Source organism: Pseudophryne corroboree, chromosome 1, assembly GCF_028390025.1.
Source record: "Pseudophryne corroboree isolate aPseCor3 chromosome 1, aPseCor3.hap2, whole genome shotgun sequence".
Taxonomy (NCBI): Eukaryota; Metazoa; Chordata; class Amphibia; order Anura; family Myobatrachidae; genus Pseudophryne; species Pseudophryne corroboree.
Genome location: NC_086444.1, coordinates 885,914,215 through 885,935,885, shown reverse-complemented (window position 1 = coordinate 885,935,885; position 21,671 = coordinate 885,914,215). Strand labels below are relative to the sequence as shown.

The following is a 21,671-nucleotide window of genomic DNA, read 5'->3' as shown; positions in this document are numbered from 1 at the left end:
GATAAAGTCCATTCTTAATATTCTAAAGAATCTTTCCAATCTATACCCCTTCCCATTGAATAATGAACATAATCAGCATCAACAATTAAAAGATGGCTGCCTGCAGGAATGGATGATTTTAAACTCTGCAAAATTTGTCCATTTCACAAACAAAAACACCATTGTTTAAAAGACACTCGCCTGAACAGGGACTTGAACCCTGGACCCTCAGATTAAAAGTCTGATGCTCTACCGACTGAGCTATCCAGGCTCTGAGCACTGAAGTTGCCATATTGGAAACTGCTCGAAATATTTAAAACATGACAATTTGCTGTGCAATTACAAAAAATGTGGAAAAATATATGTGTTACTGCAATCATGAACTGAAAGACTTGGCTTGTAGGGTATCTTGATGAAATATATTTTAGTTTCCTCTGTGTTTAAGATGTAAATCCTTAGATTCGTTAAGTATCACCTTACTTCAATAATCACATTCAATTATTTTTGTCAAAGAGGTTTGATTTATTACTTGTCTAATTTAATCACTGTGTGCCTATCAAAGAAGGATGGATTTGAGTTCCTGATGAAATAAAGTCTTTAGAACTGACATGTAGCGATACTACTTTGTGATGATTATATTACTAGATGCCAATAATGTGTGCCTATTGAAGAGTGATAAAGTCCATTCTTAATATTCTAAAGAATCTTTCCAATCTATACCCCTTCCCATTGAATAATGAACATAATCAGCATCAACAATTGAAAGATGGCTGCCTGCAGGAATGGATGATTTTAAACTCTGCAAAATTGGCCATTTCACAAACAAAAACACCATTGTTTAAAAGACACTCGCCTGAACAGGGACTTGAACCCTGGACCCTCAGATTAAAAGTCTGATGCTCTACCGACTGAGCTATCCAGGCTCTGAGCGCTGAAGTTGCCATATTGGAAACTGCTCGAAATATATAAAACATGACAATTTGCTGTGCAATTACAAAAAATGTGGAAAAATATATGTGTTACTGCAATCATGAACTAAAAGACTTGGCTTGTAGGGTCTCTTGATGAAATATATTTTAGTTTCCTCTGTGTTTAAGATGTAAATCCTTAGATTCGTTAAGTATCACCTTACTTCAATAATCACATTCAATTATTTTTGTCAAAGAGGTTTGATTTATTACTTGTCTAATTTAATCACTGTGTGCCTATCAAAGAAGGATGGAATTGAGTTCCTGATGAAATAAAGTCTTTAGAACTAAAATGTAGCGATACTACTTTGTGATGATTATATTACTAGATGCCAATAATGTGTGCCTATTGAAGAGTGATAAAGTCCATTCTTACTATTCTACAGAATCTTTCCAATCTATTCACCTTCCCATTGAATAATGAACATAATCAGCATCAACAATTAAAAGATGGCAGCCTGCAGGAATGGATAATTTTAAACTCTGCAAAATTGTCCATTTCACAAACAAAAACACCATTCTTTAAAAGACACTCGCCTGAACAGGGACTTGAACCCTGGACCCTCAGATTAAAAGTCTGATGCTCTACCGACTGAGCTATCCAGGCTCTGAGCACTGAAGTTGCCATATTGGAAACTGCTCGAAATATATAAAACATGACAATTTGCTGTGCAATTACAAAAAATGTGGAAAAATATATGTGTTACCGCAATCATGAACTGAAAGACTTGGCTTGTAGGGTATCTTGATGAAATATATTTTAGTTTCCTCTGTGTTTAAGATGTAAATCCTTAGATTCGTTAAGTATCACCATACTTCAATAATCACATTCAATTATTTTTGTCAAAGAGGTTTGATTTATTACTTGTCTAATTTAATCACTGTGTGCCTATCAAAGAAGGATGAATTTGAGTTCCTGATGAAATAAAGTCTTTAGAACTGACATGTAGCGATACTACTTTGTGATGATTATATTACTAGATGCCAATAATGTGTGCCTATTGAAGAGTGATAAAATCCATTCTTAATATTCTACAGAATCTTTCCAATCTATTCACCTTCCCATTGAATATAGAACATAATCAGCATCAACAATTAAAATATGGCTGCCTGCAGGAATGGATAATTTGAAACTCTGCAAAATTGGCCATTTCACAAACAAAAACACCATTGTTTAAAAGACACTCGCCTGAACAGGGACTTGAACCCTGAACCCTCAGATTAAAAGTCTGATGCTCTACCACCTGAGTTATCCAGGCTCTGAGTGCTGACGTTGCCATATTGGAAACTGCTCGAAATATATAAAACATGACCATTTGCTGTGCAATTACAAAAAATTTGGAAAAATATATGTGATACTGCAATCATGAACTGAAAGACTTGGCTTGTAGGGTATCTTGATGAAATATATTTTAGTTTCCTCTGTGTTTAAGATGTAAATCCTTAGATTCGTTAAGTATCACCTTACTTCAATAATCACATTCAATTATTTTTGTCAAAGAGGTTTAATTTATTACTTGTCTAATTTAATCACTGTGTGCCTATCAAAGAAGGATGGAATTGAGTTCCTGATGAAATAAAGTCTTTAGAACTGACATGTAGCGATACTACTTTGTGATGATTATTTTACTAGATGCCAATAATGTGTGCCTATTGAAGAATGATAAAGTCCATTCTTAATATTCTACAGAATCTTTCCAATCTATTCACCTTCCCATTGAATAATGAACATAATCAGCATCAAAAATTAAAAGACGGCTGCCTGCAGGAATGGATAATTTTAAACTCTGCAAAATTGGCCATTTCACAAACAAAAACACCATTGTTTAGAAGATACTCGCCTGAACAGGGACTTGAACCCTCGACCGTCAGATTAAAAGTCTGATGCTCTACCGACTGAGTTATCCAGGCTCTGAGTGCTGAAGTTGCCATATTGGAAACTGCTCGAAATATATAAAACATGACAATTTGCTGTGCAATTACAAAAAATGTGGAAAGATATATGTGTTACTGCAATCATGAACTGAAAGACTTGGCTTGTAGGGTATCTTGATGAAATATATTTTAGTTTCCTCTGTGTTTAAGATGTAAATCCTTAGATTCGTTAAGTATCACCATACTTCAATAATCACATTCAATTATTTTTGTCAAAGAGGTTTGATTTATTACTTGTCTAATTTAATCACTGTGTGCCTATCAAAGAAGGATGAATTTGAGTTCCTGATGAAATAAAGTCTTTAGAACTGACATGTAGCGATACTACTTTGTGATGATTATATTACTAGATGCCAATAATGTGTGCCTACTGAAGAGTGATAAAATCCATTCTTAATATTCTACAGAATCTTTCCAATCTATTCACCTTCCCATTGAATATAGAACATAATCAGCATCAACAATTAAAAGATGGCTGCCTGCAGGAATGGATAATTTTAAACTCTGCAAAATTGGCCATTTCACAAACAAAAACACCATTGTTTAAAAGACACTCGCCTGAACAGGGACGTGAACCCTGGACCCTCAGATTAAAAGTCTGATGCTCTACCAACTGAGTTATCCAGGCTCTGAGCGCTGACGTTGCCATATTGGAAACTGCTCGAAATATATAAAACATGACAATTTGCTGTGCAATTACAAAAAATTTGGAAAAATATATGTGTTACTGCAATCATGAACTGAAAGACTTGGCTTGTAGGGTATCTTGATGAAATATATTTTAGTTTCCTCTGTGTTTAAGATGTAAATCCTTAGATTCGTTAAGTATCACCTTGCTTCAATAATCACATTCAATTATTTTTGTCAAAGAGGTTTAATTTATTACTTGTCTAATTTAATCACTGTGTGCCTATCAAAGAAGGATGGAATTGAGTTCCTGATGAAATAAAGTCTTTAGAACTGACATGTAGCGATACTACTTTGTGATGATTATATTACTAGATGCCAATAATGTGTGCCTATTGAAGAGTGATAAAGTCCATTCTTAATATTCTACAGAATCTCTCCAATCTATACACCTTCCCATTGAATAATGAACATAATCAGCATCAAAAATTAAAAGACGGCTGCCTGCAGGAATGGAAAATTTTAAACTCTGCAAAATTGGCCATTTCACAAACAAAAACACCATTGTTTAGAAGATACTCGCCTGAACATGGACTTGAACCCTCGACCTTCAGATTAAAAGTCTGATGCTCTACCGACTGAGTTATCCAGGCTCTGAGTGCTGAAGTTGCCATATTGGAAACTGCTCGAAATATATAAAACATGACAATTTGCTGTGCAATTACAAAAAATGTGGAAAGATATATGTGTTACTGCAATCATGAACTGAAAGACTTGGCTTGTAGGGTATCTTGATGAAATATATTTTAGTTTCCTCTGTGTTTAAGATGTAAATCCTTAGATTCGTTAAGTATCACCATACTTCAATAATCACATTCAATTATTTTTGTCAAAGAGGTTTGATTTATTACTTGTCTAATTTAATCACTGTGTGCCTATCAAAGAAGGATGGATTTGAGTTCCTGATGAAATAAAGTCTTTAGAACTGACATGTAGCGATACTACTTTGTGATGATTATATTACTAGATGCCAATAATGTGTGCCTATTGAAGAGTGATAAAATCCATTCTTAATATTCTACAGAATCTTTCCAATCTATTCACCTTCCCATTGAATATAGAACATAATCAGCATCAACAATTAAAAGATGGCTGCCTGCAGGAATGGATAATTTTAAACTCTGCAAAATTGTCCATTTCACAAACAAAAACACCATTGTTTAAAAGACACTCACCTGAACAGGGACTTGAACCCTGGACCCTCAGATTAAAAGTCTGATACTCTACCGACTGAGCTATCCAGGTTCTGAGCACTGAAGTTGCCATATTGGAAACTGCTCGAAATATATAAAACATGACAATTTGCTGTGCAATTACAAAAAATGTGGAAAAATATATGTGTTACTGCAATCATGAACTGAAAGACTTGGCTTGTAGGGTCTCTTGATGAAATATATTTTAGTTTCCTCTATGTTTAAGATGTAAATCCTTAGATTTGTTAAGTATCACCTTACTTCAATAATCACATTCAATTATTTTTGTCAAAGAGGTTTGATTTATTACTTGTCTAATTTAATCACTGTGTGCCTATCAAAGACGGATGGATTTGAGTTCCTGATTAAATAAAGTCTTTAGACCTGACATGTAGCGATACTACTTTGTGATGATTATATTACTAGATGCCAATAATGTGTGCCTATTGAAGAGTGATAAAGTCCATTCTTAATATTCTACAGAATCTCTCCAATCTATACACCTTCCCATTGAATAATGAACATAATCAGCATCAAAAATTAAAAGACGGCTGCCTGCAGGAATGGAAAATTTTAAACTCTGCAAAATTGGCCATTTCACAAACAAAAACACAATTTTTTTAAAGATACTCGCCTGAACAGGGACTTGAACCCTCGACCCTCAGATTAAAAGTTTGATGCTCTACCGACTGAGTTATCCAGGCTCTGAGTGCTGAAGTTGCCATATTGGAAACTGCTCGAAATATATAAAACATGACAATTTGCTGTGCAATTACAAAAAATGTGGAAAGATATATGTGTTACTGCAATCATGAACTGAAAAACTTGGCTTGTAGGGTATCTTGATGAAATATATTTTAGTTTCCTCTGTGTTTAAGATGTAAATCCTTAGATTCGTTAAGTATCACCTTACTTCAATAATCACATTCAATTATTTTTGTCAAAGAGGTTTGATTTATTACTTGTCTAATTTAATCACTGTGTGCCTATCAAAGAAGGATGGAATTGAGTTCCTGATGAAATAAAGTCTTTAGAACTAAAATGTAGCGATACTACTTTGTGATGATTATATTACTAGATGCCAATAATGTGTGCCTATTGAAGAGTGATAAAGTCCATTCTTACTATTCTACAGAATCTTTCCAATCTATTCACCTTCCCATTGAATAATGAATATAATCAGCATCAACAATTAAAAGATGGCTGCCTGCAGGAATGGATAATTTTAAACTCTGCAAAATTGTCCATTTCACAAACAAAAACACCATTCTTTAAAAGACACTCGCCTGAACAGGGACTTGAACCCTGGACCCTCAGATTAAAAGTCTGATGCTCTACCGACTGAGCTATCCAGGCTCTGAGCACTGAAGTTGCCGTATTGGAAACTGCTCGAAATATATAAAACATGACAATTTGCTGTGCAATTACAAAAAATGTGGAAAAATATATGTGTTACTGCAATCATGAACTGAAAGACTTGGCTTGTAGGGTCTCTTGATGAAATATATTTTAGTTTCCTCTGTGTTTAAGATGTAAATCCTTAGATTTGTTAAGTATCACCTTACTTCAATAATCACATTCAATTATTTTTGTCAAAGAGGTTTGATTTATTACTTGTCTAATTTAATCACTGTGTGCCTATCAAAGAAGGATGGATTTGAGTTCCTGATGAAATAAAGTCTTTAGAACTGACATGTAGCGATACTACTTTGTGATGATTATATTACTAGATGCCAATAATGTGTGCCTATTGAAGAGTGATAAAGTCCATTCTTAATATTCTACAGAATCTTTTCAATCTATACACCTTCCCATTGAATAATGAACATAATCAGCATCAACAATTAAAAGATGGCTGCCTGCAGGAATGGATAATTTTAAACTCTGCAAAATTGGCCATTTCACAAACAAAAACACCATTGTTTAAAAGACACTCGCCTTAACAGGGACTTGAACCCTGGACCCTCAGATTAAAAGTCTGATTCTCTACCGACTGAGCTATCCAGGCTCTGAGCACTGAAGTTGTCATATTGGAAACTGCTCGAAATATATAAAACATGACAATTTGCTGTGCAATTACAAAAAATGTGGAAAAATATATGTGTTACTGCAATGATGAACTGAAAGACTTGGCTTGTAGGGTCTCTTGATGAAATATATTTTAGTTTCCTCTGTGTTTAAGATGTAAATCCTTAGATTCGTTAAGTATCACCTTACTTCAATAATCACATTCAATTATTTTTGTCAAATAGGTTTGATTTATTACTTGTCTAATTTAATCACTGTGTGCCTATCAAAGAAGGATGGATTTGAGTTCCTGATGAAATAAAGTCTTTAGAACTGACATGTAGCGATACTACTTTGTGATGATTATATTACTAGATGCCAATAATGTGTGCCTATTGAAGAGTGATAAAATCCATTCTTAATATTCTACAGAATCTTTCCAATCTATTCACCTTCCCATTGAATATAGAACATAATCAGCATCAACAATTAAAAGATGGCTGCCTGCAGGAATGGATAATTTTAAACTCTGCAAAATTGTCCATTTCACAAACAAAAACACCATTGTTTAAAAGACACTCACCTGAACAGGGACTTGAACCCTGGACCCTCAGATTAAAAGTCTGATGCTCTACCGACTGAGTTATCCAGGCTCTGAGCGCTGACGTTGCCATATTGGAAACTGCTCGAAATATATAAAACATGACAATTTGCTGTGCAATTACAAAAAATTTGGAAAAATATATGTGTTACTGCAATCATGAACTGAAAGACTTGGCTTGTAGGGTCTCTTGATGAAATATATTTTAGTTTCCTCTGTGTTTAAGATGTAAATCCTTAGATTCGTTAAGTATCACCTTACTTCAATAATCACATTCAATTATTTTTGTCAAAGAGGTTTGATTTATTACTTGTCTAATTTAATCACTGTGTGCCTATCAAAGAAGGATGGATTTGAGTTCCTGATGAAATAAAGTCTTTAGAACTGACATGTAGCGATACTACTTTGTGATGATTATATTACTAGATGCCAATAATGTGTGCCTATTGAAGATTGATAAAGTCCATTCTTAATATTCTACAGAATCTTTCCAATCTATACACCTTCCCATTGAATAATGAACATAATCAGCATCAACAATTAAAAGATGGCTGCCTGCAGGAATGGATAATTTTAAACTCTGCAAAATTGGCCATTTCACAAACAAAAACACCATTGTTTAAAAGACACTCGCCTGAACAGGGACTTGAACCCTGGACCCTCAGATTAAAAGTCTGATGCTCTACCGACTGAGTTATCCAGGCTCTGAGCGCTGAGGTTGCCATATTGGAAACTGCTCGAAATATATAAAACATGACAATTTGCTGTGCAATTACAAAAAATTTGGAAAAATATATGTGTTACTGCAATCATGAACTGAAAGACTTGGCTTGTAGGGTATCTTGATGAAATATATTTTAGTTTCCTCTGTGTTTAAGATGTAAATCCTTAGATTCGTTAAGTATCACCTTACTTCAATAATCACATTCAATTATTTTTGTCAAAGAGGTTTGATTTATTACTTGTCTAATTTAATCACTGTGTGCCTATCAAAGAAGGATGGAATTGAGTTCCTGATGAAATAAAGTCTTTAGAACTGACATGTAGCGATACTACTTTGTGATGATTATATTACTAGATGCCAATAATGTGTGCCTATTGAAGAGTGATAAAGTCCATTCTTAATATTCTACAGAATCTTTCCAATCTATTCACCTTCCCATTGAATAATGAACATAATCAGCATCAACAATTAAAAGATGGCTGCCTGCAGGAATGGATAATTTTAAACTCTGCAAAATTGTCCATTTCACAAACAAAAACACCATTGTTTAAAAGACACTCGCCTTAACAGGGACTTGAACCCTGGACCCTCAGATTAAAAGTCTGATTCTCTACCGACTGAGCTATCCAGGCTCTGAGCACTGAAGTTGTCATATTGGAAACTGCTCGAAATATATAAAACATGACAATTTGCTGTGCAATTACAAAAAATGTGGAAAAATATATGTGTTACTGCAATCATGAACAGAAAGACTTGGCTTGTAGGGTCTCTTGATGAAATATATTTTAGTTTCCTCTGTGTTTAAGATGTAAATCCTTAGATTCGTTAAGTATCACCTTACTTCAATAATCACATTCAATTATTTTTGTCAAATAGGTTTGATTTATTACTTGTCTAATTTAATCACTGTGTGCCTATCAAAGAAGGATGGATTTGAGTTCCTGATGAAATAAAGTCTTTAGAACTGACATGTAGCGATACTACTTTGTGATGATTATATTACTAGATGCCAATAATGTGTGCCTAAGAGTGATAAACTCCATTCTTAATATTCTACAGAATCTTTCCAATCTATACACCTTCCCATTGAATAATGAACATAATCAGCATCAACAATTAAAAGATGGCTGCCTGCAGGAATGGATGATTTTAAACTCTGCAAAATTGTCCATTTCACAAACAAAAACACCATTGTTAAAAAGACACTCGCCTGAACAGGGACTTGAACCCTGGACCCTCAGATTAAAAGTCTGATGCTCTACCGACTGAGCTATCCAGGCTCTGAGCACTGAAGTTGCCATATTGGAAACTGCTCGAAATATATAAAACATGACAATTTGCTGTGCAATTACAAAAAATGTGGAAAAATATATGTGTTACTGCAATCATGAACTGAAAGACTTGGCTTGTAGGGTCTCTTGATGAAATATATTTTAGTTTCCTCTGTGTTTAAGATGTAAATCCTTAGATTCGTTAAGTATCACCTTACTTCAATAATCACATTCAATTATTTTTGTCAAAGAGGTTTGATTTATTACTTGTCTAATTTAATCACTGTGTGCCTATCAAAGAAGGATGGATTTGAGTTCCTGATGAAACAAAGTCTTTAGAACTGACATGTAGTGATACTACTTTGTGATGACTATATTACTAGATGCCAATAATGTGTGCCTATTGAAGATTGATAAAGTCAATTCTTAATATTCTACAGAATCTCTCCAATCTATACGCCTTCCCATTGAATAATGAACATAATCAGCATCAAAAATTAAAAGACGGCTGCCTGCAGGAATGGAAAATTTTAAACTCTGCAAAATTGGCCATTTCACAAACAAAAACACCATTGTTTAAAAGATACTCACCTGAACAGGGACTTGAACCCTCGACCCTCAGATTAAAAGTCTGATGCTCTACCGACTGAGTTATCCAGGCTCTGAGTGCTGAAGTTGCCATATTGGAAACTGCTCGAAATATATAAAACATGACAATTTGCTGTGCAATTACAAGAAATGTGAAAAGATATATGTGTTACTGCAATCATGAACTGAAAGACTTGGCTTGTAGGGTATCTTGATGAAATATATTTTAGTTTCCTCTGTGTTTAAGATGTAAATCCTTAGATTCGTTAAGTATCACCTTACTTCAATAATCACATTCAATTATTTTTGTCAAAGAGGTTTGATTTATTACTTGTCTAATTTAATCACTGTGTGCCTATCAAAGAAGGATGGATTTGAGTTCCTGATGAAATAAAGTCTTTAGAACTAAAATGTAGCGATACTACTTTGTGATGATTATATTACTAGATGCCAATAATGTGTGCCTATTGAAGAGTGATAAAGTCCATTCTTACTATTCTACAGAATCTTTCCAATCTATTCACCTTCCCATTGAATAATGAACATAAATAGCATCAACAATTAAAAGATGGCTGCCTGCAGGAATGGATGATTTTAAACTCTGCAAAATTGTCCATTTCACAAACAACAACACCATTCTTTAAAAGACACTCGCCTGAACAGGGACTTGAACCCTGGACCCTCAGATTAAAAGTCTGATGCTCTACCGACTGAGCTATCCAGGCTCTGAGCACTGAAGTTGCTATATTGGAAACTGCTCGAAATATATAAAACATGACAATTTGCTGTGCAATTACAAAAAATGTGGAAAAATATATGTGTTACTGCAATCACGAACTGAAAGACTTGGCTTGTAGGGTATCTTGATGAAATATATTTTAGTTTCCTCTGTGTTTAAGATGTAAATCCTTAGATTCGTTAAGTATCACCATACTTCAATAATCACATTCAATTATTTTTGTCAAAGAGGTTTGATTTATTACTTGTCTAATTTAATCACTGTGTGCCTATCAAAGAAGGATGGATTTGAGTTCCTGATGAAATAAAGTCTTTAGAACTGACATGTAGCGATACTACTTTGTGATGATTATATTACTAGATGCCAATAATGTGTGCCTATTGAAGAGTGATAAAATCCATTCTTAATATTCTACAGAATCTTTCCAATCTATTCACCTTCCCATTGAATATAGAACATAATCAGCATCAACAATTAAAAGATGGCTGCCTGCAGGAATGGATAATTTTAAACTCTGCAAAATTGTCCATTTCACAAACAAAAACACCATTGTTTAAAAGACACTCGCCTGAACAGGGACTTGAACCCTGGACCCTCAGATTAAAAGTCTGATACTCTACCGACTGAGCTATCCAGGTTCTGAGCACTGAAGTTGCCATATTGGAAACTGCTCGAAATATATAAAACATGACAATTTGCTGTGCAATTACAAAAAATGTGGAAAGATATATGTGTTACTGCAATCATGAACTGAAAGACTTGGCTTGTAGGGTATCTTGATGAAATATATTTTAGTTTCCTCTGTGTTTAAGATGTAAATCCTTAGATTCGTTAAGTATCACCTTACTTCAATAATCACATTCAATTATTTTTGTCAAAGAGGTTTGATTTATTACTTGTCTAATTTAATCACTGTGTGCCTATCAAAGAAGGATGGAATTGAGTTCCTGATGAAATAAAGTCTTTAGAACTAAAATGTAGCGATACTACTTTGTGATGATTATATTACTAGATGCCAATAATGTGTGCCTATTGAAGAGTGATAAAGTCCATTCTTACTATTCTACAGAATCTTTCCAATCTATTCACCTTCCCATTGAATAATGAACATAATCAGCATCAACAATTAAAAGATGGCTGCCTGCATGAATGGATAATTTTAAACTCTGCAAAATTGTCCATTTCACAAACAAAAACACCATTCTTTAAAAGACACTCGCCTGAACAGGGACTTGAACCCTGGACCCTCAGATTAGAAGTCTGATGCTCTACCGACTGAGCTATCCAGGCTCTGAGCACTGAAGTTGCCATATTGGAAACTGCTCGAAATATATAAAACATGACAATTTGCTGTGCAATTACAAAAAATGTGGAAAAATATATGTGTTACTGCAATCATGAACTGAAAGACTTGGCTTGTAGGGTATCTTGATGAAATATATTTTAGTTTAATCTGTGTTTAAGATGTAAATCCTTAGATTCGTTAAGTATCACCATACTTCAATAATCACATTCAATTATTTTTGTCAAAGAGGTTTGATTTATTACTTGTCTAATTTAATCACCGTGTGCCTATCAAAGAAGGATGGATTTGAGTTTCTGATGAAATAAAGTCTTTAGAACTGACATGTAGCGATACTACTTTGTGATGATTATATTACTAGATGCCAATAATGTGTGCCTATTGAAGAGTGATAAAATCCATTCTTAATATTCTACAGAATCTTTCCAATCTATTCACCTTACCATTGAATATAGAACATAATCAGCATCAACAATTAAAAGATGGCTGCCTGCAGGAATGGATAATTTTAAACTCTGCAAAATTGTCCATTTCACAAACAAAAACACCATTGTTTAAAAGACACTCACCTGAACAGGGACTTGAACCCTGGACCCTCAGATTAAAAGTCTGATGCTCTACCGACTGAGTTATCCAGGCTCTGAGCGCTGAGGTTGCCATATTGGAAACTGCTCGAAATATATAAAACATGACAATTTGCTGTGCAATTACAAAAAATTTGGAAAAATATATGTGTTACTGCAATCATGAACTGAAAGACTTGGCTTGTAGGGTATCTTGATGAAATATATTTTAGTTTCCTCTGTGTTTAAGATGTAAATCCTTAGATTCGTTAAGTATCACCTTACTTCAATAATCACATTCAATTATTTTTGTCAAAGAGGTTTGATTTATTACTTGTCTAATTTAATCACTGTGTGCCTATCAAAGAAGGATGGAATTGAGTTCCTGATGAAATAAAGTCTTTAGAACTGACATGTAGCGATACTACTTTGTGATGATTATATTACTAGATGCCAATAATGTGTGCCTATTGAAGAGTGATAAAGTCCATTCTTAATATTCTACAGAATCTTTCCAATCTATTCACCTTCCCATTGAATAATGAACATAATCAGCATCAACAATTAAAAGATGGCTGCCTGCAGGAATGGATAATTTTAAACTCTGCAAAATTGTCCATTTACCAAACAAAAACACCATTGTTTAAAAGACACTCGCCTTAACAGGGACTTGAACCCTGGACCCTCAGATTAAAAGTCTGATTCTCTACCGACTGAGCTATCCAGGATCTGAGCACTGAAGTTGTCATATTGGAAACTGCTCGAAATATATAAAACATGACAATTTGCTGTGCAATTACAAAAAATGTGGAAAAATATATGTGTTACTGCAATCATGAACAGAAAGACTTGGCTTGTAGGGTCTCTTGATGAAATATATTTTAGTTTCCTCTGTGTTTAAGATGTAAATCCTTAGATTCGTTAAGTATCACCTTACTTCAATAATCACATTCAATTATTTTTGTCAAATAGGTTTGATTTATTACTTGTCTAATTTAATCACTGTGTGCCTATCAAAGAAGGATGGATTTGAGTTCCTGATGAAATAAAGTCTTTAGAACTGACATGTAGCGATACTACTTTGTGATGATTATATTACTAGATGCCAATAATGTGTGCCTAAGAGTGATAAACTCCATTCTTAATATTCTACAGAATCTTTCCAATCTATACACCTTCCCATTGAATAATGAACATAATCAGCATCAACAATTTAAAGATGGCTGTCTGCTGGAATGGATGATTTTAAACTCTGCAAAATTGTCCATTTCACAAACAAAAACACCATTGTTTAAAAGAAACTCGCCTGAACAGGGACTTGAACCCTGGACCCTCAGATGAAAAGTCTGATGCTCTACCGACTGAGCTATCCAGGCTCTGAGTGCTGAAGTTGCCATATTGGAAACTGCTCGAAATATATAAAACATGACAATTTGCTGTGCAATTACAAAAAATGTGGAAAAATATGTGTTACTGCAATCATGAACTGAAAGACTTGGCTTGTAGGGTATCTTGATGAAATATATTTTAGTTTCCTCTGTGTTTAAGATGTAAATCCTTAGATTCGTTAAGTATCACCTTACTTCAATAATCACATTCAATTGTTTTTGTCAAATAGGTTTGATTTATTACTTGTCTAATTTAATCACTGTGTGCCTATCAAAGAAGGATGGATTTGAGTTCCTGATGAAATAAAGTCTTTAGAACTGACATGTAGCGATACTACTTTGTGATGATTATATTACTAGATGCCAATAATGTGTGCCTATTGAAGAGTGATAAAGTCCATTCTTAATATTCTACAGAATCTTTCCAATCTGTTCACCTTCCCATTGAATAATGAACATAATCAGCATCAACAATTAAAAGATGGCTGCCTGCAGGAATGGATAATTTTAAACTCTGCAAAATTGTCCATTTCACAAACAAAAACACCATTGTTTAAAAGACACTCGCCTGAACAGGGACTTGAACCCTGGACCCTCAGATGAAAAGTCTGATGCTCTACCGACTGAGCTATCCAGGCTCTGAGCGCTGAGGTTGCCATATTGGAAACTGCTCGAAATATATAAAACATGACAATTTGCTGTGCAATTACAAAAAATTTGGAAAAATATATGTGTTACTGCAATCATGAACTGAAAGACTTGGCTTGTAGGGTATCTTGATGAAATATATTTTAGTTTCCTCTGTGTTTAAGATGTAAATCCTTAGATTCGGTAAGTATCACCATACTTCAATAATCACATTCAATTATTTTTGTCAAAGAGGTTTGATTTATTACTTGTCTAATTTAATCACTGTGTGCCTATCAAAGAAGGATGGATTTGAGTTCCTGATGAAACAAAGTCTTTAGAACTGACATGTAGTGATACTACTTTGTGATGACTATATTACTAGATGCCAATAATGTGTGCCTATTGAAGAGTGATAAAGTCCATTCTTAATATTCTAAAGAATCTCTCCAACCTATACACCTTCCCATTGAATAATGAACATAATCAGCATCAACAATTAAAAGATGGCTGCCTGCAGGAATGGATGATTTTAAACTCTGCAAAATTGTCCATTTCACAAACAAAAACACCATTGTTAAAAAGACACTCGCCTGAACAGGGACTTGAACCCTGGACCCTCAGATTAAAAGTCTGATGCTCTACCGACTGAGCTATCCAGGCTCTGAGCACTGAAGTTGCCATATTGGAAACTGCTCGAAATATATAAAACATGACAATTTGCTGTGCAATTACAAAAAATGTGGAAAAATATATGTGTTACTGCAATCATGAACTGAAAGACTTGGCTTGTAGGGTCTCTTGATGAAATATATTTTAGTTTCCTCTGTGTTTAAGATGTAAATCCTTAGATTCGTTAAGTATCACCTTACTTCAATAATCACATTCAATTATTTTTGTCAAAGAGGTTTGATTTATTACTTGTCTAATTTAATCACTGTGTGCCTATCAAAGAAGGATGGATTTGAGTTCCTGATGAAACAAAGTCTTTAGAACTGACATGTAGTGATACTACTTTGTGATGACTATATTACTAGATGCCAATAATGTGTGCCTATTGAAGATTGATAAAGTCCATTCTTAATATTCTACAGAATCTCTCCAATCTATACGCCTTCCCATTGAATAATGAACATAATCAGCATCAAAAATTAAAAGACGGCTGCCTGCAGGAATGGAAAATTTTAAACTCTGCAAAATTGGCCATTTCACAAACAAAAACACCATTGTTTAAAAGATACTCGCCTGAACAGGGACTTGAACCCTCGACCCTCAGATTAAAAGTCTGATGCTCTACCGACTGAGTTATCCAGGCTCTGAGTGCTGAAGTTGCCATATTGGAAACTGCTCGAAATATATAAAACATGACAATTTGCTGTGCAATTACAAGAAATGTGAAAAGATATATGTGTTACTGCAATCATGAACTGAAAGACTTGGCTTGTAGGGTATCTTGATGAAATATATTTTAGTTTCCTCTGTGTTTAAGATGTAAATCCTTAGATTCGTTAAGTATCACCTTACTTCAATAATCACATTCAATTATTTTTGTCAAAGAGGTTTGATTTATTACTTGTCTAATTTAATCACTGTGTGCCTATCAAAGAAGGATGGAATTGAGTTCCTGATGAAATAAAGTCTTTAGAACTAAAATGTAGCGATACTACTTTGTGATGATTATATTACTAGATGCCAATAATGTGTGCCTATTGAAGAGTGATAAAGTCCATTCTTACTATTCTACAGAATCTTTCCAATCTATTCACCTTCCCATTGAATAATGAACATAATCAGCATCAACAATTAAAAGATGGCTGCCTGCAGGAATGGATAATTTTAAACTCTGCAAAATTGTCCATTTCACAAACAACAACACCATTCTTTAAAAGACACTCGCCTGAACAGGGACTTGAACCCTGGACCCTCAGATTAAAAGTCTGATGCTCTACCGACTGAGCTATCCAGGCTCTGAGCACTGAAGTTGCTATATTGGAAACTGCTCGAAATATATAAAACATGACAATTTGCTGTGCAATTACAAAAAATGTGGAAAAATATATGTGTTACTGCAATCACGAACTGAAAGACTTGGCTTGTAGGGTATCTTGATGAAATATATTTTAGTTTCCTCTGTGTTTAAGATGTAAATCCTTAGATTCGTTAAGTATCACCATACTTCAATAATCACATTCAATTATTTTTGTCAAAGAGGTTTGATTTATTACTTGTCTAATTTAATCACTGTGTGCCTATCAAAGAAGGATGGATTTGAGTTCCTGATGAAATAAAGTCTTTAGAACTGACATGTAGCGATACTACTTTGTGATGATTATATTACTAGATGCCAATAATGTGTGCCTATTGAAGAGTGATAAAATCCATTCTTAATATTCTACAGAATCTTTCCAATCTATTCACCTTCCCATTGAATATAGAACATAATCAGCATCAACAATTAAAAGATGGCTGCCTGCAGGAATGGATAATTTTAAACTCTGCAAAATTGTCCATTTCACAAACTAAAACACCATTGTTTAAAAGACACTCGCCTGAACAGGGACTTGAACCCTGGACCCTCAGATTAAAAGTCTGATACTCTACCGACTGAGCTATCCAGGTTCTGAGCACTGAAGTTGCCATATTGGAAACTGCTCGAAATATATAAAACATGACAATTTGCTGTGCAATTACAAAAAATGTGGAAAAATATATGCGTTACTGCAATCATGAACTTAAAGACTTGGCTTGTAGGGTCTCTTGATGAAATATATTTTAGTTTCCTCTGTGTTTAAGATGTAAATCCTTAGATTTGTTAAGTATCACCTTACTTCAATAATCACATTCAATTATTTTTGTCAAAGAGGTTTGATTTATTACTTGTCTAATTTAATCACTGTGTGCCTATCAAAGAAGGATGGATTTGAGTTCCTGATTAAATAAAGTCTTTAGACCTGACATGTAACGATACTACTTTGTGATGATTATATTACTAGATGCCAATAATGTGTGCCTGTTGAAGATTGATAAAGTCCATTCTTAATATTCTACAGAATCTCTCCAATCTATACACCTTCCCATTGAATAATGAACATAATCAGCATCAAAAATTAAAAGACGGCTGCCTGCAGGAATGGATGATTTTAAACTCTGCAAAATTGTCCATTTCACAAACAAAAACACCATTGTTTAAAAGATACTCGCCTGAACAGGGACTTGAACCCTCGACCCTCAGATTAAAAGTCTGATGCTTTACCGACTGAGTTATCCAGGCTCTGAGTGCTGAAGTTGCCATATTGGAAACTGCTCGAAATATATAAAACATGACAATTTGCTGTGCAATTACAAAAAATGTGGAAAGATATATGTGTTACTGCAATCATGAACTGAAAGACTTGGCTTGTAGGGTATCTTGATGAAATATATTTTAGTTTCCTCTGTGTTTAAGATGTAAATCCTTAGATTCGTTAAGTATCACCTTACTTCAATAATCACATTCAATTATTTTTGTCAAAGAGGTTTGATTTATTACTTGTCTAATTTAATCACTGTGTGCCTATCAAAGAAGGATGGAATTGAGTTCCTGATGAAATAAAGTCTTTAGAACTAAAATGTAGCGATACTACTTTGTGATGATTATATTACTAGATGCCAATAATGTGTGCCTATTGAAGAGTGATAAAGTCCATTCTTACTATTCTACAGAATCTTTCCAATCTATTCACCTTCCCATTGAATAATGAACATAATCAGCATCAACAATTAAAAGATGGCTGCCTGCAGGAATGGATAATTTGAAACTCTGCAAAATTGTCCATTTCACAAACAAAAACACCATTCTTTAAAAGACACTCGCCTGAACAGGGACTTGAACCCTGGACCCTCAGATTAAAAGTCTGATGCTCTACCGACTGAGCTATCCAGGCTCTGAGCACTGAAGTTGCCATATTGGAAACTGCTCGAAATATATAAAACATGACAATTTGCTGTGCAATTACAAAAAATGTGGAAAAATATATGTGTTACTGCAATCATGAACTGAAAGACTTGGCTTGTAGGGTATCTTGATGAAATATATTTTAGTTTAATCTGTGTTTAAGATGTAAATCCTTAGATTCGTTAAGTATCACCATACTTCAATAATCACATTCAATTATTTTTGTCAAAGAGGTTTGATTTATTACTTGTCTAATTTAATCACCGTGTGCCTATCAAAGAAGGATGGATTTGAGTTTCTGATGAAATAAAGTCTTTAGAACTGACATGTAGCGATACTACTTTGTGATGATTATATTACTAGATGCCAATAATGTGTGCCTATTGAAGAGTGATAAAATCCATTCTTAATATTCTACAGAATCTTTCCAATCTATTCACCTTACCATTGAATATAGAACATAATCAGCATCAACAATTAAAAGATGGCTGCCTGCAGGAATGGATAATTTTAAACTCTGCAAAATTGTCCATTTCACAAACAAAAACACCATTGTTTAAAAGACACTCGCCTGAACAGGGACTTGAACCCTGGACCCTCAGATGAAAAGTCTGATGCTCTACCGACTGAGCTATCCAGGCTCTGAGCGCTGAGGTTGCCATATTGGAAACTGCTCGAAATATATAAAACATGACAATTTGCTGTGCAATTACAAAAAATTTGGAAAAATATATGTGTTACTGCAATCATGAACTGAAAGACTTGGCTTGTAGGGTATCTTGATGAAATATATTTTAGTTTCCTCTGTGTTTAAGATGTAAATCCTTAGATTCGGTAAGTATCACCATACTTCAATAATCACATTCAATTATTTTTGTCAAAGAGGTTTGATTTATTACTTGTCTAATTTAATCACTGTGTGCCTATCAAAGAAGGATGGATTTGAGTTCCTGATGAAACAAAGTCTTTAGAACTGACATGTAGTGATACTACTTTGTGATGACTATATTACTAGATGCCAATAAAGTGTGCCTATTGAAGAGTGATAAAGTCCATTCTTAATATTCTAAAGAATCTCTCCAACCTATACACCTTCCCATTGAATAATGAACATAATCAGCATCAACAATTAAAAGATGGCTGCCTGCAGGAATGGATGATTTTAAACTCTGCAAAATTGTCCATTTCACAAACAAAAACACCATTGTTAAAAAGACACTCGCCTGAACAGGGACTTGAACCCTGGACCCTCAGATTAAAAGTCTGATGCTCTACCGACTGAGCTATCCAGGCTCTGAGCACTGAAGTTGCCATATTGGAAACTGCTCGAAATATATAAAACATGACAATTTGCTGTGCAATTACAAAAAATGTGGAAAAATATATGTGTTACTGCAATCATGAACTGAAAGACTTGGCTTGTAGGGTCTCTTGATTAAATATATTTTAGTTTCCTCTGTGTTTAAGATGTAAATCCTTAGATTCGTTAAGTATCACCTTACTTCAATAATCACATTCAATTATTTTTGTCAAAGAGGTTTGATTTATTACTTGTCTAATTTAATCACTGTGTGCCTATCAAAGAAGGATGGATTTGAGTTCCTGATGAAACAAAGTCTTTAGAACTGACATGTAGTGATACTACTTTGTGATGACTATATTACTAGATGCCAATAATGTGTGCCTATTGAAGATTGATAAAGTCCATTCTTAATATTCTACAGAATCTCTCCAATCTATACGCCTTCCCATTGAATAATGAACATAATCAGCATCAAAAATTAAAAGACGGCTGCCTGCAGGAATGGAAAATTTTAAACTCTGCAAAATTGGCCATTTCACAAACAAAAACACCATTGTTTAAAAGATACTCGCCTGAACAGGGACTTGAACCCTCGACCCTCAGATTAAAAGTCTGATGCTCTACCGACTGAGTTATCCAGGCTCTGAGTGCTGAAGTTGCCATATTGGAAACTGCTCGAAATATATAAAACATGACAATTTGCTGTGCAATTACAAAAAATGTGAAAAGATATATGTGTTACTGCAATCATGAACTGAAAGACTTGGCTTGTAGGGTATCTTGATGAAATATATTTTAGTTTCCTCTGTGTTTAAGATGTAAATCCTTAGATTCGTTAAGTATCACCTTACTTCAATAATCACATTCAATTATTTTTGTCAAAGAGGTTTGATTTATTACTTGTCTAATTTAATCACTGTGTGCCTATCAAAGAAGGATGGAATTGAGTTCCTGATGAAATAAAGTCTTTAGAACTAAAATGTAGCGATACTACTTTGTGATGATTATATTACTAGATGCCAATAATGTGTGCCTATTGAAGAGTGATAAAGTCCATTCTTACTATTCTACAGAATCTTTCCAATCTATTCACCTTCCCATTGAATAATGAACATAATCAGCATCAACAATTAAAAGATGGCTGCCTGAAGGAATGGATAATTTTAAACTCTGCAAAATTGTCCATTTCACAAACAACAACACCATTCTTTAAAAGACACTCGCCTGTACAGGGACTTGAACCCTGGACCCTCAGATTAAAAGTCTGATGCTCTACCGACTGAGCTATCCAGGCTCTGAGCACTGAAGTTGCCATATTGGAAACTGCTCGAAATATATAAAACATGACAATTTGCTGTGCAATTACAAAAAATGTGGAAAAATATATGTGTTACTGCAATCATGAACTGAAAGACTTGGCTTGTAGGGTATCTTGATGAAATATATTTTAGTTTCCTCTGTGTTTAAGATGTAAATCCTTAGATTCGTTAAGTATCACCATACTTCAATAATCACATTCAATTATTTTTGTCAAAGAGGTTTGATTTATTACTTGTCTAATTTAATCACTGTGTGCCTATCAAAGAAGGATGGATTTGAGTTCCTGATGAAATAAAGTCTTTAGAACTGACATGTAGCGATACTACTTTGTGATGATTATATTACTAGATGCCAATAATGTGTGCCTATTGAAGAGTGATAAAATCCATTCTTAATATTCTACAGAATCTTTCCAATCTATTCACCTTCCCATTGAATATAGAACATAATCAGCATCAACAATTAAAAGATGGCTGCCTGCAGGAATGGATAATTTTAAACTCTGCAAAATTGTCCATTTCACAAACAAAAACACCATTGT

The 21,671-nt window shown here is 34.1% G+C and overlaps 24 non-coding genes across 24 annotated transcripts; all 24 read right to left on the bottom strand.

Annotated features, from left to right (window-relative positions):
- Positions 1-177: 177 nt before the first annotated feature.
- On the bottom strand, positions 178-250 carry TRNAK-UUU (transfer RNA lysine (anticodon UUU)). Its single transcript has one exon. It is a non-coding gene; the product is annotated as a tRNA-Lys (tRNA).
- A 579-nt stretch (positions 251-829) lies between these two features.
- TRNAK-UUU (transfer RNA lysine (anticodon UUU)) lies at positions 830-902 on the bottom strand. Its single transcript has one exon. It is a non-coding gene; the product is annotated as a tRNA-Lys (tRNA).
- A 579-nt stretch (positions 903-1,481) lies between these two features.
- Positions 1,482-1,554, bottom strand: TRNAK-UUU (transfer RNA lysine (anticodon UUU)). The gene has a single exon. It is a non-coding gene; the product is annotated as a tRNA-Lys (tRNA).
- Positions 1,555-2,133: 579 nt separating this feature from the next.
- On the bottom strand, positions 2,134-2,206 carry TRNAK-UUU (transfer RNA lysine (anticodon UUU)). Its single transcript has one exon. It is a non-coding gene; the product is annotated as a tRNA-Lys (tRNA).
- A 2,535-nt stretch (positions 2,207-4,741) lies between these two features.
- Positions 4,742-4,814, bottom strand: TRNAK-UUU (transfer RNA lysine (anticodon UUU)). The gene has a single exon. It is a non-coding gene; the product is annotated as a tRNA-Lys (tRNA).
- A 1,231-nt stretch (positions 4,815-6,045) lies between these two features.
- Positions 6,046-6,118, bottom strand: TRNAK-UUU (transfer RNA lysine (anticodon UUU)). Its single transcript has one exon. It is a non-coding gene; the product is annotated as a tRNA-Lys (tRNA).
- A 579-nt stretch (positions 6,119-6,697) lies between these two features.
- TRNAK-UUU (transfer RNA lysine (anticodon UUU)) lies at positions 6,698-6,770 on the bottom strand. Its single transcript has one exon. It is a non-coding gene; the product is annotated as a tRNA-Lys (tRNA).
- Positions 6,771-7,349: 579 nt separating this feature from the next.
- TRNAK-UUU (transfer RNA lysine (anticodon UUU)) lies at positions 7,350-7,422 on the bottom strand. Its single transcript has one exon. It is a non-coding gene; the product is annotated as a tRNA-Lys (tRNA).
- A 579-nt stretch (positions 7,423-8,001) lies between these two features.
- Positions 8,002-8,074, bottom strand: TRNAK-UUU (transfer RNA lysine (anticodon UUU)). Its single transcript has one exon. It is a non-coding gene; the product is annotated as a tRNA-Lys (tRNA).
- Positions 8,075-8,653: 579 nt separating this feature from the next.
- TRNAK-UUU (transfer RNA lysine (anticodon UUU)) lies at positions 8,654-8,726 on the bottom strand. The gene has a single exon. It is a non-coding gene; the product is annotated as a tRNA-Lys (tRNA).
- Positions 8,727-9,301: 575 nt separating this feature from the next.
- TRNAK-UUU (transfer RNA lysine (anticodon UUU)) lies at positions 9,302-9,374 on the bottom strand. The gene has a single exon. It is a non-coding gene; the product is annotated as a tRNA-Lys (tRNA).
- Positions 9,375-10,605: 1,231 nt separating this feature from the next.
- TRNAK-UUU (transfer RNA lysine (anticodon UUU)) lies at positions 10,606-10,678 on the bottom strand. The gene has a single exon. It is a non-coding gene; the product is annotated as a tRNA-Lys (tRNA).
- Positions 10,679-11,257: 579 nt separating this feature from the next.
- On the bottom strand, positions 11,258-11,330 carry TRNAK-UUU (transfer RNA lysine (anticodon UUU)). The gene has a single exon. It is a non-coding gene; the product is annotated as a tRNA-Lys (tRNA).
- A 579-nt stretch (positions 11,331-11,909) lies between these two features.
- TRNAR-UCU (transfer RNA arginine (anticodon UCU)) lies at positions 11,910-11,982 on the bottom strand. The gene has a single exon. It is a non-coding gene; the product is annotated as a tRNA-Arg (tRNA).
- A 579-nt stretch (positions 11,983-12,561) lies between these two features.
- TRNAK-UUU (transfer RNA lysine (anticodon UUU)) lies at positions 12,562-12,634 on the bottom strand. The gene has a single exon. It is a non-coding gene; the product is annotated as a tRNA-Lys (tRNA).
- A 1,227-nt stretch (positions 12,635-13,861) lies between these two features.
- Positions 13,862-13,934, bottom strand: TRNAK-UUU (transfer RNA lysine (anticodon UUU)). Its single transcript has one exon. It is a non-coding gene; the product is annotated as a tRNA-Lys (tRNA).
- Positions 13,935-14,511: 577 nt separating this feature from the next.
- Positions 14,512-14,584, bottom strand: TRNAK-UUU (transfer RNA lysine (anticodon UUU)). The gene has a single exon. It is a non-coding gene; the product is annotated as a tRNA-Lys (tRNA).
- A 579-nt stretch (positions 14,585-15,163) lies between these two features.
- Positions 15,164-15,236, bottom strand: TRNAK-UUU (transfer RNA lysine (anticodon UUU)). The gene has a single exon. It is a non-coding gene; the product is annotated as a tRNA-Lys (tRNA).
- A 1,231-nt stretch (positions 15,237-16,467) lies between these two features.
- TRNAK-UUU (transfer RNA lysine (anticodon UUU)) lies at positions 16,468-16,540 on the bottom strand. The gene has a single exon. It is a non-coding gene; the product is annotated as a tRNA-Lys (tRNA).
- Positions 16,541-17,119: 579 nt separating this feature from the next.
- TRNAK-UUU (transfer RNA lysine (anticodon UUU)) lies at positions 17,120-17,192 on the bottom strand. Its single transcript has one exon. It is a non-coding gene; the product is annotated as a tRNA-Lys (tRNA).
- A 1,231-nt stretch (positions 17,193-18,423) lies between these two features.
- On the bottom strand, positions 18,424-18,496 carry TRNAK-UUU (transfer RNA lysine (anticodon UUU)). Its single transcript has one exon. It is a non-coding gene; the product is annotated as a tRNA-Lys (tRNA).
- A 579-nt stretch (positions 18,497-19,075) lies between these two features.
- Positions 19,076-19,148, bottom strand: TRNAK-UUU (transfer RNA lysine (anticodon UUU)). Its single transcript has one exon. It is a non-coding gene; the product is annotated as a tRNA-Lys (tRNA).
- Positions 19,149-19,727: 579 nt separating this feature from the next.
- TRNAK-UUU (transfer RNA lysine (anticodon UUU)) lies at positions 19,728-19,800 on the bottom strand. Its single transcript has one exon. It is a non-coding gene; the product is annotated as a tRNA-Lys (tRNA).
- Positions 19,801-21,031: 1,231 nt separating this feature from the next.
- Positions 21,032-21,104, bottom strand: TRNAK-UUU (transfer RNA lysine (anticodon UUU)). Its single transcript has one exon. It is a non-coding gene; the product is annotated as a tRNA-Lys (tRNA).
- Positions 21,105-21,671: the final 567 nt, after the last annotated feature.